The sequence below is a fragment of the Dreissena polymorpha genome, chromosome 13, assembly GCF_020536995.1.
Source record: "Dreissena polymorpha isolate Duluth1 chromosome 13, UMN_Dpol_1.0, whole genome shotgun sequence".
In the NCBI taxonomy this organism is placed as follows: domain Eukaryota; kingdom Metazoa; phylum Mollusca; class Bivalvia; order Myida; family Dreissenidae; genus Dreissena; species Dreissena polymorpha.
This window is the reverse complement of record NC_068367.1, coordinates 44,036,825-44,057,588: the sequence shown is the minus strand read 5'-3', so window position 1 is coordinate 44,057,588 and position 20,764 is coordinate 44,036,825. Positions and strand designations below refer to the sequence as shown.

The 20,764-nt window shown below is 35.1% G+C and overlaps 1 protein-coding gene and 1 pseudogene across 1 annotated transcript in view; both read left to right on the top strand.

The window, feature by feature from the left end:
* Positions 1 to 644: 644 nt before the first annotated feature.
* The window catches only part of LOC127854624 (uncharacterized), a 43,145-nt gene continuing 23,025 nt past the window's right edge, over positions 645 to 20,764 (top strand). Inside the window, exon 1 of the mRNA XM_052389688.1 lies at positions 645 to 866. The gene's annotated coding sequence lies outside the window, so the exon portion shown is untranslated. The remainder of the gene's footprint in view (positions 867 to 20,764) is intronic.
* LOC127856696 (small nucleolar RNA snR44) lies at positions 16,343 to 16,540 on the top strand (annotated as a pseudogene).

Genomic DNA, 20,764 nt, shown 5'->3' with positions numbered 1-20,764 from the left:
AACACTAACACCGATAACACCGATAACACTAACACCGATAACACCGATAACACTAACACCGATAACACCGATAACACTAACACCGATAACACCGATAACACTAACACCGATAACACCGATAACACTAACACCGATAACACCGATAACACTAACACCGATAACACCGATAACACTAACACCGATAACACCGATAACACTAACACCGATAACACCGATAACACTAACACCGATAACACCGATAACACCGATAACACTAACACCGATAACACCGATAACACTAACACCGATAACACCGATAACACTAACACCGATAACACCGATAACACTAACACCGATAACACCGATAACACTAACACCGATAACACCGATAACACTAACACCGATAACACTAACACCAACACCGATAACACTAACACCAACACCGATAACACTAACACCAACACCGATAACACCAACACCAACACCGATAACACCAACACCAACACCGATAACACTAACACCAACACCGATAACACCAACACCAACACCGATAACACCAACACCGATAACACCAACACCAACACCGATAACACCAACACCGATAACACCAACACCAACACCGATAACACCAACACTAACACCGATAACACCAACACCGATAACACCGATAACACTTACACCCTATGTTGCAATTTTTATAACTTATGAATTTATTTTACAAGAGCTATATATATCATCACCATCATAGGCACCAACGTCGAACCAATTGAAGTGTGACGTCACAGGTCTGCACGACTCTCAGAACTAGGAATACCACATCCGTGTGCGCGCCGAGACGGAGTTCGGACCCAGCAACCCCACATTGCCCATCATCTTGAATGAAAGCGGTAAGTTTACAATTTATTCACATTGTACTTACATATTAGCCATGGTTGCCAACCATCAATCTTAAATTATTGTAACGAGGATATACGAGATTTGTTATATTGGGAAAAGTACCACGTCCTAGAGGAAATCGGAAGGTAACTGCTTGTGCATTTTCGATTACTAGGCATCTAAATAATGTTATCCATTTAACATGTGAGACGCGCTCTGAGAAAACGAGGTTAATGCATGTGCGTAAATTGTTGTCTCATATTAGCGTGTGCAATCCCGCCAGACTACTCATGGATGACACTCTCCTCTTTTATGGTAATTTTCATTTAAGGGAAGTCTCTTCTTAGCAAAAATCCAGCTTAGGCGGAGAGTGTCGTCCCTGATTTGCACATGCTAATATGGGATGACTCTACGCACTCGCGTTTAACACTCTTTTTACATTGCTCATTTAGATTATGGGATTTAATATTATATTGTGGCATTTTTTTCCATTCTTCCTTAATATATGGCAATTTAGATATAATATAGTGCACGGCCAATGTTATTTTAAGACAAATATTTCAGATGTTATTGTTTTCATATGAAAATCTTTATATAAGCCTTATACCAGACGACTAGGAGGTTGCACACAACTATGTTATTATATACGGTCAGCCATATTTCAAACTTGATAGCGTATATTTGAACCGAGTATGTGAAATACGTGATAAGGGCTATTGTTACGTCAATTTTACATAGGGATGGCATTTAAAACGGCCACCGGAAAAACTTTGCGAAACCGAAATTTCGCAAACTTAAGTACCCTTTTTCTTGAAGGTTTGCTTATTTGTGATAAAGTATAAGATAAAAGTCTAACTTGTGATAAATAATTGGTTATTTTTGCTTGTTAAATGCGTTTTCTTCACTATGAACTTTATTTGCAAAGTTGGGGTTCCCATGGGATTTTTGTAATATCCCATGGGATTTTTCATTATCCCATGGGAATTTTGGTTTCTCCCATGGGATTTTTCTCCAGCTTTTTTTATGGGAGAAAAAATCCCATGGGATTTTCAAAAACATAAAACACGTTCGTTTGTGCTTAGTTATCGATTTTAAGCATTGTTAAAACATTTGTGCTTACTTTCGTTCAATTTACTTTGATTGAAAAAAAATCCCATTTTTTATGGGAAAAAAAAATCCCATGGGATTTTTTTCTGATTTTTAGAGATTTATTCATGTAACCTTCAGAAACACTACCTTTTAACAAATGATGAGCATTTCTCGCGATTTCAACGCGTTATATCGTGTTTTAAAATAATAAAAAAAATCCCATGGGATTTTTTTGTCCCATGGGATTTTTTTTCCCATGGGATTTTTTTTCCCATGGGATTTTTTTTTCCAATGGGATTTTTTTTAAGGTATAAGTTTCTAAAAGCTATATAATAATAATAATTATAATAATAATAATAATTATTATAATAATAATAATAATAATAATAATAATAATAATAATAATAATCGTGCTCAATATGATGAATTTGTACTTTTAAGCGACTAACATTTTTATTCGAGCCGATCGTCGAGTCCGAATGGTGAGTATAAGAGCAATTTACCAGTACAAATAAATCTCACTTGTGAAGAGAACGCTACCGTACTATAAAATAATCTTGATAATAAGTCATATCATTTCTCGACAGAAAATGAAAACAGTATCCATATTGATGTCAGCAATGTCCCCTGCTATGATAAATATTGACAAAATGAAAAACCTTGACAATAATTCCGTGTCGAATACGCATTAGATTATAGCAATCAAATTCATATAAGCATTGATAAGATAATTTGCGAAAATGGGTCTTATGTCAAATACGGCAAGCGTAGCTCCATTCCATAATGTCCGGTATTAAGTCACGTCAAGTTTCGTGGTCGAATTATAGCATAATAATCATTTTCACATTACGCGAATCATATGAGTTTCCCTACATATATTGTGTTAAAATTTATGTTACACTAATGTGCGATGATGAAAAGGGGATTTCGGTAATTCTACATTCGCCCGCCTAGTACCGAAATCCCCATATTTACGCCTTAAAGGGTCAATAGGTCATCGGTATGAATGGTTTTTGACTTCACATGAATGTTAAGGTGCAAAAAAATGATATTAATTTTAATTATTAAGCACTCTTGACAGCATTAAGTTGCCTCTCAGTGGGGATTTCGGTAATTCTACACTAGAACTTAAACGCGCGCCGGTACCGAAATCCTGCTGTACAAACCTTCAAGTGTCAACAAAATTATTATAGTGTTTTTTTTCATTAGCAACCAGTGACATGTATTATCTCCCATTCGGTTACTTCTTTTGGAAAATAATTAGCGGGGATTTCGGTACTGCTACATTCGTACGCCCAGAGCCGAAATCACCCATGTTTACGCCAATCCCCCATATTACGCCTTAAAGGGTCTATATGTCATTATGTTTGGGTTTTGGCTTTGCATTAATGTTGATTTGTACACAATCATATTAGTGTTAATCATTTAAACACTCTTATCAGAATATTTTTTCCATTATTAAATAGTTTATTAATGTGAAAAATGTGTAAACGAATGTAAAAAAGGTAAAATGTACATTTAAAACATTGGTTACACAAAAGTATATGTAAATATAACATGACATAGTAATAATAAGTCTTCAGAAAGTATTTTCCAAACAAATCTGATGAAACAAATGATATCGTACTACCTTATTTACAATATGCTATACACTTTTGCAATTTAGTTATCAATGTTTAATCAAAGCATAAATCAGGATAATATGTTGCCTCTTAGCGGGGATTTCGGTAATTCTTAACAAGCACATAAACCCGCGCCGGTACCGAAATCCTCGCTGTACAAACCTTCAAGTGTAAAAAAATACTGATTTAGGTTTAAATAAAGGGAACAATAGTATTTTTGGCCACCAAAAAGCACTTCCGCGTCAACAAAACGATTGAAATTATGTCAGAAACCCAGCTTTTCATTGTGTATATTGCAATACACCATCGGCCGCCGAGAGCGGAATACTGCGCTTGGCCGCTAAACAATGTGGATTGCATCAAATTAAATGTCAATTTTCGATTTTATTACAAAAATAAACACTGCCTTTTTATAAATATGTCAAGCACGTACACTTAACAAAAAAATCGATATATCTTTATGTAATGTAGAAAAGTAAAGCGCTTTATATATAACAATGTTTTATAATGTCTCTCTGCTTGAGAAAAAAAACTAAACAAAACCATGTAGAACATATATGTTTTCATAATTAAAAAAATATATTTAATGATGCACGTGATGTTTTATAATTGATATAAGTTCACGTGTCATTGAACGAGTTAAGGGAGAGATGCGAATTAAATTACACATAATTAAAAAATGATACTATACTGTCAGCTTGATTTATAAATTGTGTTCCATCGCGCCAATATATTCATTGTTCCATGAAATTGTGTATAAAAGCAAAACGATTGAAATTATGTCAGAAATCCTGCTTTTCACATGAAATGATCTTTAACACTTTATTTATTCCAATCAGGTAATTAATAATAATAGGGGAAGTCTATACTGTGTATTAGAAACTTGTTGTGGTGATCCCTATCTTATCCGCTCAATACACATCCACCTGGCTACTGTACAGAAAAAATTAGATTTACTTCCAAAATAACTGATTTCATTAATTGCTAACTTGTTGTCTACATTTTAAATTAACAACGATAATGGATCAACATCACCGTTGCACAATTATTAAGTTCACAGTAATCTGTACTTTAAATAGATAGCCTAATTAAAGACGGTGCTAATAAAGAACAAAGCGTGAATGTGGATATTAAGAAATTAGATCCTTTTTTGCATGACACTGGCAGTATATCATTTTATCTTATATAAATAAGCCACATTTAAGACATGGATAAAATTAAAATAAGACACATTTGCATCTTTCATTTCTTGAAAAAAAAATAAGCACGCAGTCACATATAAATAAGATACATTGAAGACACAGAAAAAAATAAATAAGACACATTTGCATCTTTCACTAAATTTTCTTAAAAAAACATGTGAAACTGAAGAAAAACATTTATTACTGACACATTATTCTAAAAGTCGACTGACAACTTAAGTTCAAAGAGGGATTTACAATTAAATAAGATCCATTTTCGCATGATGCTGGTTGTAGAGCAAGCAATACATTTCTTACTGACACATTATTCTAAAAGTCGACAGGCAACATAAATTCAAAGAGGGAACCACAATTAAATAAGATCAATTTTCGCATGATACTGGTTGTATAGCAAGTAGTCACATATTAATTACAGCTTGCATTAGTTGCAATAATTTTGTTAAGTGCGCGTGCTTCTGAACGTTGCGTTAAGCGAGAGTGTTGTCATTTTGTTAGTTTTATATTTTGGTATTATGAATGATTATTGCTTGTTTTGAATTTGAAATAAACGCTTTCTGGCAAATAAGCATCGTCTTAATTTTAATACAAATAATGAAAATTTGACATACAAAATGTCCAATAACATACCGGCAATAACATTATATATATGTTAATTTCTGTGCATGTTTATACCGAAATTATAGCCGACATCGGCAGTTAGGGAAATTTAGTGACACACTTTAACACATCAACCATGCATGATAGTTCTTTTTTCATATGATATTCCCCTGGTTGCTTACCGGTGTATTGGTGCAGTTGATAACCCCGCCGGGACTACAGTAGGGTGCTAATACACACGTGTATCGGGTTCAATACAATCGTCTTAATTTTAATACAAATAATGAACATTTGACATACAAAATGTCCAATAACATATCGGCATTAACATTATATATATATGTTAATTTCTTTGCATGTTTATACCGAAATTATAGCCGACATCGGCAGTTAGGGAAATTTTGTGACACACTTTAACAAATCAAACATGCATGATAGTTCTTTTTTCATATGATATTCCCCTGGTTGCTTACCGGTGTATTGGTGCAGTTGATAACCCCGCCGGGACTACAGTAGGGTGCTAATACACACGTGTATCGTGTTCAATACCCGATCCATGCTACAACGTGTAAGAACGGGAATTTCGGTAATTCTACCTTTTTAAGCTTGCGCACCTCTAATGGGCACATATCCAAATATAATTTAATTAATTATTTTCCTAATCAGCATCATTTCACTAAACTACATGCAAATTTGTAGGTAGCTTTCCATGCTTAAAAAAAATAAACCGATTTTTTCAAAACCACCCTCACGCTCGGCTTTTGTCCAGTTTATTTTCACCCCTGGGGTATATAAAAGTTCCATAATTCATTCAAATTTCCAAATATGGGCATGCAGTTGGTGTGTACAGATGCAGTAAAGGTGTTTAAAGTTTAAACAAGATGAAATAAGTATTCTTTTACAGACATTTATTTTTTACAAATTTTAATCTATGGAATAGCGCCATGAAATGTAAGTGATTTCAGCCAAGTAAAAATTGGGTCGGTTAAAAACAAAGTGTCATAAAATTCAAAATAGTATCATTTAAGTTATATTTTAAATTAAGTTTTTATAGAAACACTATATACAGCAAAAATACCAAAAATAGACAGATTTACCGTTTACTTTTTGAAATAAAAATAAAAATGCAACATGCATCATTCGTATTTTCAGCAGTAAATTAATCAATTTAGCCATAACGTTGTTTTAATTTTAAAATTGAAGGATGTGCATACAATTTTCAACATATTTAACAATAAACATAGCTTATGTGCTATATTAAATCAAATTACGTTAGAAAAGAAATAAAACGCGTCGCAAAAAGTATGCGATGTCGGCAGGAATCGAACCTGCGCGGGAAAATCCCAAAAGATTTCAATTTCATCGCCTTACCCACTCGGCCACGACAAGTTTACATCTGTGTAACCTTAAATTAGATATATATAAGTAAACAGGTAAAAAGGCTCGCTCGATCTTTGAAGAAATCGCGAAATCGTATTTTTCAGATGACAATTGGATCAAAGTCAATATTTATAGTGAAAATAATGTAATCTAAATGAATAAGCTAAACATATATCAAAATTCGAAGTTTGAAAAAAATAAAATGCATCTCTCGGAAATAAGCGATCATTGAAGATCGGCAATGGCTTATGTATGAAGTGAAAGGACAGTTGAAAGTTTCCATTTTGCACGTTAATGATTCTGATAATATGGTGACAAAGGCAGCAGTCCTATGCAGTATTGTGTTTGACCGGAGAGTAGCGTGATCTGTGTCGGTGTTGGGCGCTCTGAGGGCGCAATCCGGCTACATAGGTACATAGAAACCTCTTGTGGCTATAGTCCATGGATCGGGTTCGGCAGACAGGGAACATGTAAATTTTTATATGTATGTTTTATATCTTAATTACCTAAACGTATATTTATCCTGGTTACTTATTTACTGAGGTATGAGTTAGTCGCAATGATTGTAGATACGTTGTACTATATTTAGTAAGTATTTGGAGGACGAGTGGCACGGGCACGCGCTTTATTATCACTTATGCAAGGAACGCGTTTTGTTTATATACGTATTTTTGATATTCCGATAGGCTTAAGGGAGGTAACTTATTCAAGTAAAACGCGATATTTTTTGCAATGCCTTTTTATAACTCTTGTTTAATTAATTACATACGAATATACAGCTAAATTTAAGATGATTTTTACCAGAAAAAAATTTCGGAGAAAGAGATATTGAGATTTTGATATTCCATAGAATGCGAGTCTCCATATATATTTTCTATTGCAGGGGAGGTAATTATAGGTCCCCAGGTCGAACCTCAAAGACCTCGTGAAGAGGCCGGTAGGACCTGTAAATAAACTCTGATTTACTCATAGTTATGAGTAAATTTATTATTCTCTATTCTCAAAATACTATTAAAATCTCATCATCTTTATAACCCATATCATCATCATTATCATTATCAAACAAATAATAAACCAAAGACAAAATAGGAGTGAGTGCTTGTATTTGACAGGACTTTCAACAAATAAATGCAAAAAACAATTCTTCTGACGCCCGTATATGTTGTATGCGCAATGGATATAGACCTCAACGGCACCGCTCAGTTGAGGAATCTCGAGACGACTGGAAACGGTGTAACATCTTTGTTCAGGTGTATAAAGAACTGAAACGATACTATTTAAATGCTGTAGGGCATGTAATTATGAATACTTCGCATACACATGTGTGTCATGTGAAAAGGTGCAAATGTATTCATAACAATTAGACGTCAAGTATATATCTCAAAAAAAAGAGTTACTATTTGAATAAACTGATCCCCGCCGATGCCCACAGTGCACACAGGACGCCCCCAATGCCCATCAATCACGCTAACTTGCTTAAATATTATAAATAAACAAATGTGAAACATTAATTTGTTCAAAGAAGCTGCTAATATCTGCAAGATTCATCTACCACCACCAATCAAGAGAAGTGTACATGACTTCACGTACACCCCATACAATAATCAGTAGTAATAAACGATTCAGGTAAAACCGCGAGCGGGATACGCAACCCTACTGCCATTTTTGTTTTCTTATTTTTTCTTTTAATGGCAGGGGGACGTATGAGGACCCATGGCTCGAGACCGGTGTCTAGGTGCCTTCATCACCTCCCAAAACCTCTAATTTAGAGAAATCTACAAATAAGCAGCTATTAAGATACTGTAACATTAAGTATTTTATAGTAAAAAAAGTAATTAAAACATTATCAATTTCATTGCGCAAGTTAACATAACAAACAAACATCAAAAGCATCCCGCACACACCCCGGACATCAACAAGAAACAAACAAATCACTCAAACCATAAAATCCATAAAGCATCTATAAAGAATGTTGATAAATCATAAATATTTCGAGAAATATATAAATGCATATGACGAATTTAACAGCTATATTAAACCGACTTCAACATCTAACCAGTCACACCAAAATGAAAATATTAAGTAATCGTAAAATAAAAATGTCTTTAAAATTAAACGTTCATTACGAACGACAACAAAAAATTATAACACTGACATTTAAACATACCAATATTTCAATAAGTATGCTGGAGGTACTATCTCCAGAAATTGAGAGTCTCGAAAAACATGACACCCATAAATTAAAAGACCTCATTAAACACAATATTATGTAAAAAATGAGTCAAAATAATCAAGAAAACTTAGCTGCTTCAGACTTAAATGAAAATACACCCATCTTCTTTACCAGTAAAGAAATCGGTTCGTGTTAAGATCCCATCTCACATGGACTAAACACCGAACTGAAAATATACTAAATATAGACTTTATAATAGCAAAATTATAAACATAATAGCAATGTAACCAATTATTTAACCATACATATGTTCATTAAGGGCGGGCGGGCGGGGTTATCACCCTTTCGTTTTCTTGCTCCATAACTTTGCCTGTCAAAAACAACCCTCGAATGGCGTCTCACTAGATGTGCAAATCATATATACCCCAAAACGAAAAACTCGTGCGCTTTCGCGCTAAAACATGCACACAAAACCCGTGCATTATACGCGCTAAACCATTACCATAATCTTTCTTCTAAATAACACGTATTCAACCATACTATAGCGTATTTATCAAACCGAGAATAATTTCATTTAAAAAAAAAAAAAAAAAAAAAAAAAAGGGAATTAAAATTTTTTAAAGTCTCCGAATTGGTCTTTGTTGTATCTATTTACGTTTATTTTCAAGCTTATGGCGATTAAAAAATTAATTATTATTAGTATATGCTCACATGGATATTGGTACGGATATATCGTGTTCATATAACTGTTACTACATCCATTTCATTCATCATTCAGGTCGGGCTACACAAATCTCGTGAAGAGGCCAGTAGGACCTGTAAACAAACTCTCAGACACACACTCTTCACTCATCGTGGCGCTCTCGCATGTCTGAGGCGATATATAAGATCGATGTCATATATAATACTGTATTCGCTGGTATTTTCGGTTGATATGTTTGATTGCTTAGGACGCAATGAATATAGTGTATTTATATTTAATCGAAGTGAGCTCATTGTTGTTTCTTGCGGTATTCAATTTCTGGTAATAGTTTCGCGATTAAAGACGTCGGTTCTCGGTTAGGTGTGGAATGTTCTTATTTGTTAATGTGCCAAGTGCTTAAAGGCGGTTTATCGCACTTTATTAGTCGGCGTTTCAAGAAAATGGATAATAAATGCAAATCAGTAGGTGCTTAGAAGACTTAAGTACGGCAAGAACCACAACTCACTCTGCTAGGAACGATTACCACTGCCTGTCTGCAGCAGACGACAAATGATTCTGCTCTAGCAGTGAATGTATATACCAGCTTGTAAACGCCATTGGCCAGTCTAGTGTTTATCATTAAAATATGCACATATTGGCTGCTTTCATGGAAAACGAGGCTTAATGCACGTCAAATAAGATTAGCCTGTGCACAATGATAAGCATATGCAATGCGAACAAGCTAATCAAGGACGACAAGAGCGAACAACTAAAGTGCCTTCAGCGCTTTGATTTATAATATACATTATGTCCTATGTTTTATGGCATATAGCTACTAATATATGTGTGTATAAAATATGGTAACCGTCTTTATTTTTTAAATAAATGAAATCATACTGAAACTCTACGAATTGAGGATTTACATGTTTTTATGAGCTGTCAAAGATTATTACAAACAACAATTATTATCTTTTTTAATGCAGACACTTTAAAAGACTGTGGGTGCGGACCCAGGATCCTGCGATAAATCAAACGGAAAGGTACTTTAGGTATTTAAGCTACGTTGAAGAAACTCGGACATTGTTGACGCCCTGTCTTCAATAAATACTGTTTTTGAGTGAGGTTAAACTTACAAATGTATTTGTTAGCCAATTGACGTGTATCGTGGTATTTTGAAATTATTTTTAAAATAACTGGGCTAAGCATTGGTTTCGGTAGAAAAGTACTGCAACAATTTCGCTAGATTTGAACACATTTTAACACTCCGCATTATGATATTTTGATTCAATTTTTCATATTTATACCAAGTGAGTTTTCATTTGACCGCCTTGCGGATACAGATCCATTAGCATGTGCTTGTGTATTATAATAACAATTAATGAGTTAATTTACTACTTACAGTATCGTTATTTTCATCAACATCATCGTTATCAACGTTATCATGATCATCATCATCAACATAATCATCATCTCATCATCATCATCATCATCATCATCATCATCATCATCATCATCATCGTCGTCGTCGTCGTCGTCGTCGTCGTCGTCGTCGTCGTCGTCGTCGTCGTCGTCGTCGTCGTCGTCGTCGTCGTCGTCGTCGTCGTCGTCGTCGTCGTCGTCGTCGTCGTCGTCGTCGTCGTCGTCGTCGTCGTCGTCGTCGTCGTCGTCGTCGTCGTCGTCGTCGTCGTCGTCGTCGTCGTCGTCGTCGTCGTCGTCGTCGTCGTCGTCGTCGTCGTCGTCGTCGTCGTCGTCGTCGTCGTCGTCGTCGTCGTCGTCGTCGTCGTCGTCGTCGTCGTCGTCGTCGTCGTCGTCGTCGTCGTCGTCGTCGCCCTCGTCCTCGTCCTGCTCCTCCGCCTCCACCGCATCATCAGCAGCAGCATCGTCATCAGCAACAGCAGCAGCATTTTCGTCACTATCACCAACAACATCGTTATGGTCGTCATCGTCGTGATCATCATCATCAGTGTCATCATCATCATAATCATCGTCATTGTTATCGTCGTTGTTCTCCTCCTCGTCGTCGTCATCGTCATCATCGTCGTCATCGTCATCATCGTCGTCATCGTCATTCTCATCATGAACAATTTCAACAACCGTAAAACCTATCGCTCAGCTCATTTTTGCAGTGAATTCGGATGTTATATCAAATCTTTTTGATTAATAGAGTTTGCTGCTTAATGTATTAATAACTAAATAATAATGTTGATAATATTGAAAATAAATGGTTTCAATTTTATTTATCCGTTTAAGATGCAGTATTTGACCAAGTCAATTTGTCGCTAAAAGTAGTCATTACACATTCAATCCAAAAAGCGTTACGAGTTGCTATTGAAACTATAATCGCATTCCGATAAAAATGGTGTCTGTATTAGGGCCTGTTTAATTTCTACGCTTAATTGCAATTCATAAAAATATTTTTAAGGGTACCGGTATATCTAGACACACTCTGTTATCCAAACAATCCTTGTGATCATAAACAAATAAACAATGAAATATAAATAAAATTAGATGATAAAAAATGGTATCTTCCTTTTTGCTGTTGCTAGTTATCAACAGAGTAGCAAAACTTTTAAATATAAATTATATTCAATTCATAGCACGCTTAAAGATTTGAAGTTTATCTAAATCTATAAGCACAAACATATTTATGTTTGTTAATACAAAGCTGTAGCAGTTTTCTGATTGCGCTTGAAAAGATGTGATTGTTGTTGTTGCATTAATAGTATCATTAGTTTGTATTTCCAGATTAGGTATTCCACCATACATTTTGTTTTTAATCAGATGTCTTATAATTGGCATTGCAATATTTCAATAACGAGTAATCAACACAATGGACTTTATGTATTTTTAATTGTTTATCCATATTATCATTAACACTTGAGGGAAAAATAAGCTGTGTCATTTTTTATTTTTTATTTTACTTATGGTTCAGACAACTCTGCTTTTACTATATGCCGTAATAATTATAAGTTTCCGTTCACTTAAAGATATTGTTTTTCGTGTTGGAAAATTTAAATACGAAAAATATTTAGAGACAAGTGTGTTATGTTTGTTTGTCAATTATTTAATTGAAGTAGAAATAATACATCAGTGTACATAATTTTATTGTGTTGTTCCCTTCGTTCTTTACTTTAAAAATGCAACTTAACAGCTTTGCAATCAACTGAAATAATATATAAAAAGTAAAAACAATAAACGTTTGGCTTTCTTAATACGATATCATTTCAAACGCTGTTGGAAGGAACCATTGCTTATTAGAGGTTTACAAGGTAATTTACCCAAGTACGCAAATGTAATGGTCGATTGCCCTTAGGCATGATTCTGTTTTATTACTTTAATCCGGTTGTAAAAATGCATGACCGAAGGGTCATCAGATAAGCAAAAACAGGGTCAAAATCTGATAAAATAGCGCTGTTTAACTGACTGTACGAAAATCCGTATGTCCGAAAATTTAGAATCATGAAAACATAAATATTTGGCTTAAAAAGGAAATGTAAGAAAATTTAGAATGTAAGAGAAAATACGGTGGTTTTATGGTGTTTAAATCGATTAGAAATAGCAAAACCTAAAGACATTATCTCAAGTGTGATTTTCAAAAGATTTTATATGAATGTACACACACGGTAAAACTAGTCTATTAAAATGAAATACCTTCATTGGTTCTCATGTTTTTAATATTTATTAAACATAGGTATTTGTGAACACTTGTTGTTATATAATATTGAAATGTACACGCATACTGAACATAAAATCATTAGCATAACGGCTAAGTTGGTTTTTACTAATATTGCAATAGTGTTTATTTTGTTATTATGAATCTTATGAGGATAATTTTGAAAGTATGACACAGAGTATCTGAAGAAGATATATACATAATCACATATGTTGTTGTTGTTGTGGTTATTGTTTCAATATTTTTATGAGTATCATACATTCAATGACGAATAGCTATTAATTTGTCATACAAACACCATAATTATTATTGGATTGCGGAGATTAAACAAATCGATTCCCTAGTAACTGATATAACTGATACATTTTTTGAGCGACAATTTGAAACTAAATCTAGTATTATTTAAATTTGATTATTTTAATTGCAGACTTTTTTTTATTAACCCCAATTATTGTGAACGCAACGTTTCTTTTACTTAAATCGCTGAGTACGAAGCATCAAGCTATTTTTTAATTAATTGACAGTGATCTTTAATGTATGTCATAATATAAATTGAAATCAATCTTAATTAAAGCTTGAGCGGTTGGTTTGTAATAAGTTTTGTAAATGTTGCTGTAGGATATGTATGCACAATAAATACTAACGCTCTGGCATATTGTGATGGTGATATGATTATATATTGCACAATGAATATGTGATGATGTTCTTGTGATAATATTGAGGCTATAATTAGTTTTTGAATTAAGCTAGCTAATTTCAAATAAGATACAAACACATCCTAATCCTAAAATTATCAGTAAGTTATAGTATTGTTTGCCTCTAGGCGCATAATTAGTTGAAGGCCTAGTTTATCTGTTAATCCTCGCCCCATGTGGTGTCCCAGTGGGTACACTGATATTAATACACGATGTATTGGTCCACAATTAAATCTCTTATAAAAACATGTCTCTCAGGTGACTGAAAAATGGCTGTGTAGATACAACAAATACTACTACAACGGAGACTAAGATAACACATGTTACAATTAATTTGTCTTCCTTGCGTTCTTCTTATACGACAAACACTTCTAAAACAAAAAAGCAAAAAGCCGCAACTGCTACTGCTTCGGCTACTCTTACTGCTACTGCTACTGCTGCCGCTGCCGCTGCCACTGCCACTGCCGCTGCCACTGCCACTGCCGCTGCCGCTGCCGCTGCCACTGCCACTGCCGCTGCCACTGCCGCTGCCACTGCCACTGCCGCTGCCACTGCCGCTGCCAGTGCTGCTGCTGCTGCTACTGATAGTGCTACTGCCACTGCTACTGCCACTGCTACTGCCACTGCTACTGCCACTGCCACTGCCGCTGCCACTGCCGCTGCTGCTGTTGCTTCTGATAGTGCTACTGCTACTGCTGCTGCTGCTGCTTCTGCTGCTGTTGCTGCTGCTACTGTTACTGCTACTGATACGGCTACTGATACTGCTACTTCTACTGCTACTGCTAGTGCTACTGCTACTGCTACTGCTACTGATTCTGCTACTGCTACTGCTGCTGCTGCTACTGCTGCTGCTGCTGCTACTGCTACTATTGATAATAATTCTCCTTCTACTTCTCTTTCTAATATTGCTAGCGATGCTTCATAATTTATTTTTAAATGTATCATTTTGTTAAAACAGGAAGAAACTGTTATATATATTTTCTTAAAGGGATCTATTCACGATTTGGTAAATTGACAAAATTGAAAAAAGTTGTTTCAGATTCGTAAGTTTTCGTTTTAGTTATGATATTTGTGAGGAAACAGTAATACTGAACATTAACCATGCTCTAATATAGCCATTATATGCATCTTTTGACGATTTTAAAACCTAAAAATTATAAAGCGTTGCAACGCGAAACGATTGAATAATTTGGAGAGTTCTGTTTTTGTCGTTAAATTTTGTGAAACTACGAAGATTGCTTATATAAGGTATAAAATACGTCGAGAATGTGTACTCGGCGGAATAGCTCAGTAGGCATAAGCGTTTATACTACAGGACTCTGCCAGGACTCCAGGGGTCACTGGTTCGAACCCTGCTCCGGGCAATGTACATTTCCTTTTTTTGATTTTTTTTCTTGATTTTTTACTGGAGCTTTTATGATCCAATGTTTACATTTATCAATATAAAGCATTTAATGAATAAGTTAAAAAAAATGCCAAAATCTGTGAAAAGGCCCCTTTAAAGGTGTAAAGAATCTAAACTTTTCTGCGATTAAAGTTTTATTTAACTGGATTAGTATAGGCCACATAACAGACGCTATTGTACTGATTTGTACTAAACAACATTTTGTCATAATCAACAGTTTTAACATGCCGCAGTTTCCTTGGAAGTTGACCTTTGATTGGAGTTATGTATAAAACATTAACAAGGTATTTGTTGACAGTTTGTCCTGTCACAATTATATATTAGTTGAGCCAAACGTGTGATAAAGATCCCTTTTGGGGTGGCGATAAATACTATTTATATTGTTCAACAGTGGGAGACTGAGAAAACATATGTTACAATTAATTTGCCTACTTTGCCTGCTTCTTCTTTATATATTTTTCTTGCTAATCGTTTAAGTTTAGTTTTAGTTAAGTAGGTATATCAATTTACATTGTTTGATAGATATTTATTTGGATAGTAATAGTATGTTTTATTTGACTTGACATCATTGAACCGGTTTATTCATTGATAAGATCGGGATCTCCATAGGTGTTTAATCTCGATTGTTAGGTGGGGAGAAGGGTCCGAATGATAATGTTGTCGTCGGCTTACGAATCACATTTCACAAGTTTTAGACAAATATGCATACGTTATAAACCTAATTTAAGTATTACATAGATAATAACTTATCTTTATTTTGATGAACTACGTTTAAGGTATAAAACTATAATTATCTATGTGTTGTGTGCCGCATACATACCATCTTGCTTTTTTAAATTTGATCACAACGGTCCGAAGTCATAAACATTCATTATGCATGGTTGCTAAAGTATGGTGTACGAACTGGTCCAAAACTATTCTAAACTGTCCGGGACGGTTTATAAACCGTCCGGGACGGTTTGTAAACTGTCCCGGACAGTTTACTAAACTGTCCCGGACAGTTTCTTACTTTTGAACCGCTCGTGCGTCTGTAAACTGTACCGGGCGATTTATTTTGTGTATTACAAACCGTCCGGGACAGTTTAGGAAACTGTCCGGGACGGTTTCCTGGAAACTGTCCGGGACGGTTTCCTAAACTGTCCCGGACGGTTTACAGGCATAAATTTTAGTACGGCAAAGGTTCTTAGGAGGAGTCAATCAACCAATCAGAACACTTCGCATTTGTGTGCCATTTCGAAAGTGAGAATTTCCGTTTTAGTAACGTTCACTCGAGTGATTGTTCGATAATTTATCATTTGTACGCGAATATGGACAGAGATCGGTTTTTAGAGACTTGTCGGGAGGTGTTAAATTCCATTACAAGAATTTTAGAGACAAATAGGTCCCTTGAGGTGATTAACTCTTCACTGACAAGATTGGATGCTCTGGCTAGAAATGTGAACAGAATGACCACATCATATCCCGAGTTTACACCTACTCGACAGTTTCAGGGCAGCGACTGTAAAAGAAGAAATTCGTTACCAATGTCAGAAATACTTTGTGGGCAAATACATTTATTTCGAGTACATAAAATAATCATTTTTAACTCTGGCGTTTTTGGCAGCAATTATTTTAAAATAATGTTTTGTCTGAGAAAAATAGCGTCGCTCGAGATGACAACGATATTACATTACGACTTCTAAAGTAAAGCATTATTGCAAGGAGTGTTCTGATTGGTTGATATAAATAATACCGTATCGGACAGTTTAAACCGTCCCGGACAGTTTACTAAACTGTCCCGGACAGTTTAAACCGTCCCGGACGGTTTATGCGCACGAACGGTCCAAAACTTTCCTAAACCGTCCCGGACAGTTTGTAAACTGTCCGGGACAGTTTAGTAAACTGTCCGGGACAGTTTAGTAAACAGTCCGGGACAGTTTACAAACCGTCCCGGACGGTTTCTAAACTGTCTCGGACAGTTTAGAATAGTTTTGGACCAGTTCGTACACCATACTAAAGCACAGTGTATACTAACTAACCTATGTTTATTGTTGTTTGCTAGGGTTATTATTATTATGTTTTATTTTTTTTTATTTTGGGGGGGGTGGGAGGGCTTTTATAGAAGATTTCAACTAGTCCTTCAATTAACGAAAAAAATATTGGTATAGGAAATATAAAAGAGTAATAGACAGCTTCATTCATGCTGTTCTATTATGGTGTTTTAACGCATATAATTATGTATGGTTGATGAAGCACATTGTATGCTACCGATGTTTATTGTTGTTTGATGATGATGTTAAGTTGGTGTTGCTGTTGTTGTTAATGATGATGATGAGGAGGAGGAGGAGGAAGAAGAAGAAGAAGAAGATGATGATGATGATGATGGTGGTGGTGGTAGTAGTGACGACGACGACGATGATGATGATTTTGATTATGATAATGAGATTTGAATTAAATTAATGCGCAAAGATTTTTCTTTTTAGCGGCCAAATGCAGATATCTGCGCTCGGCCGCTGTAAAGGTTATGTAATATTTGCAATCTACATAGGAGTCAATAGCAGATACCAAGCACCATATGCTTATGAGAAACAAAAGCAAAATATTGGCAATCGCTGAAATCTCGAATATGACTTAATCATTTTATTAAATGAAAACCGGTAACTATTTTAAACGGTTATTATATTGCAACAACTTAGCAGTGTTTATCCAAAAGACCATTGTTATAATTACAGGGACGTCAATAGGCCAAACTATTCAGGAAATATGATTTGAGTCGTCAAGGATAGATTTTGAGATCAATGTACGTCCGATGAGATTTAAAGGGAGTTGGAGGCGTAGGGACAGATTCGTTCGAGTTCGCGATCATTTGAGAACAAATTATGTTGAAGCTTTATCGGAATTCCGGAAATTTGCGATCGGTACCGATTTTTCCTGGTTCTTTTTTATTGATTCTGATAAGTTAGCGGCCGGCACGGACATGAATATTAACTGACGAAAACCTCTTCGCTACTTTCCGAAAATCTTCGACATGTTGCAAATATCCGTAATATTCCGCATTGTACTCACCAGAAATTGCAACTAGAAAGACTACAATAAATCAGTTAGCTACGGCTCGGGCGGGGATTTACCTTTTATCCCTGTAAGGGACCTAATGCCCCAGACTACCGGCTATTTTTTCCGGAATTCGAACTTGATACACTTGATATCCCTGAATTAAATATTTATATCCGCAATTTTGATCTCTAGAGTGCTGACTGTTAGTATTGTATTTGACTGGAATGACTGTCGATTATGTGTTTTTAAGATTAAAACAAGCTTACGAAGAACTTTGTGTTTGCTTTTTTGTACGCTTTCTTTTTAAAAATGTATTGTCCGCCACGGACGCAACAATTGACCAAATGTACCAGATTGTGGTCTCTTTAAAGTGCTATGTTTTTACTGCCGTGATATCTTTAACAAACTACACATTATTGATCGTGGACGTTTTATACTCTTATTGAATTTGTTTCCCCAAAATATGCTCTTCTTTTAGTAGATGTTTAGGTGACGATGTTCTAATTATAGATCTTACACGGCCAAGAAACACTAGATAGGTCTTTGCAAAGAGAGCTGTTGGATATCGTGAATGCGTTCAATGTGGCCTGTTTATTTCAGAAAGCTATGTGCAATGTTTTATGGGGATTTCTATCAAATTGCCAATTGCAAAATTTGATTTAATTCATTCGGACCTACAAGCGGGAAACTTCTTCATTAAAATTCAATGGGCTTTTAAGAAGTTCGTTGAAAGGCCAAATTTGACGTTAAACAGCAACGCCGAAAAAATTGCTACTCAGTCTTATTTATCACTTTTTTTGTAAGATTTACCAGTAGACGTTCTTCAGTGAAATTAAGCAAAACACACAGTGCCGACAAATATGGAAGGGTATTTAGGTAAAAATTACATCCTTCTTTGTGACTGTGTCATGATTCTTGATGGTACTTTCAATTAGTATGTAGACACCTTTTCATGCTTGATGACACTTACATCTTGCCTGATGTCCAATGTCTATTTACATTCTGCTTAATGGTATCATGAATGTGTACAGATGCAACATTCTTGTTCGTTAATTGCATGCTGCATATGTGTATGTTGGTTTGTGCAGAGAGACTTGTGCAATAGGCGCAGTGCATAATGAAATCAAATATTAATGCGTTGAATAAATTAACGCGATGGTAAGATGTGAGTTTCACCCAAGCACAAAGCAACATACTATCATGCATGATACAATGATGTCAATTGACAGTCATTCCGAAATGCTACGGAGGACTACGGAAATTTACGGCGTATAACGGAAATTTTATGTTATAGGAGAAGTTGCGCACCTTTGTAAGATATTTGCTACTGAACCGAAATTAACCGCGTGTTTGTAGACTTAACTTTTTTTGGTTAATGACTAACCATAATTTTTGTACAGTAATTTACCTTCAATAACCAAAGAAAGTCTATGGATATATTTCAATATATGCTACTAATGCATGTATGCAGAGCTCCAGATAAGACGCTTAAAGTCGTAAAAAATTGAATTAAATTTAGTAAAAAAGTAGACTTAAATTCTGTGCGTACGGTTACACATTGGAAAAATAAAATAAGAATTCAAAATGTGTGATCATGCGTAAAACTCAATATCAATGCATATAATGTAAACATTTTATCAATGAGTTTCGACTCGTCTAGGCCCTCATTACAATTATGAAATCAACAGCACTTTAACGTTATTATGAATAACAGACCATCTTTACAACAGTCGAAAAGCCGAACGTTTTCCATTATCTGGTCCTTTTATCGCAAAAAGTCTGCTGTAACCCGGCAATTGTCATTAGCTCTTCTTAGACTATAAACCTAAATGCGGATGTGCCAAAAATTATATTTACCTGAAAAAAAAAGAATTAATAATAGACTTTAAGGCTGGATTATTATAGAGTGTAAACCAAGATTTTGCTGAAAAAGTTATCTGGAACTTTGCATGTATGTTGAGAGGAAATCGATTACATAATTTCAAATTTACTAGAGTACTTTTATATTGCACCACATAAAAGGCTTTAAAACTATAATATTGAAGTGCACATATAAACTTTATTATAGATGGGTAGGTATTTCGTGTCAATCTCTTTCACATATGAAAGAGCTGTTGGTCATGCTGCTTTAAGTACATATAGATGCATGACACAATTTAGATTAAGCAAAATAAAACACTAGGTATTTGCCAAGAGCCAAATATATACGAGCAGTAAGAGCGTAATCGTGCACAGCGAGACTTACTCATGTAGAATTGAAACTCTTATTGCTTTCTTTCGAAATAATTTCATGTGTCCGATCTTATATGCAATATGCCCGGTGTTTTTTTTTTGCGGATTAATGTTCCGTTTTAGATC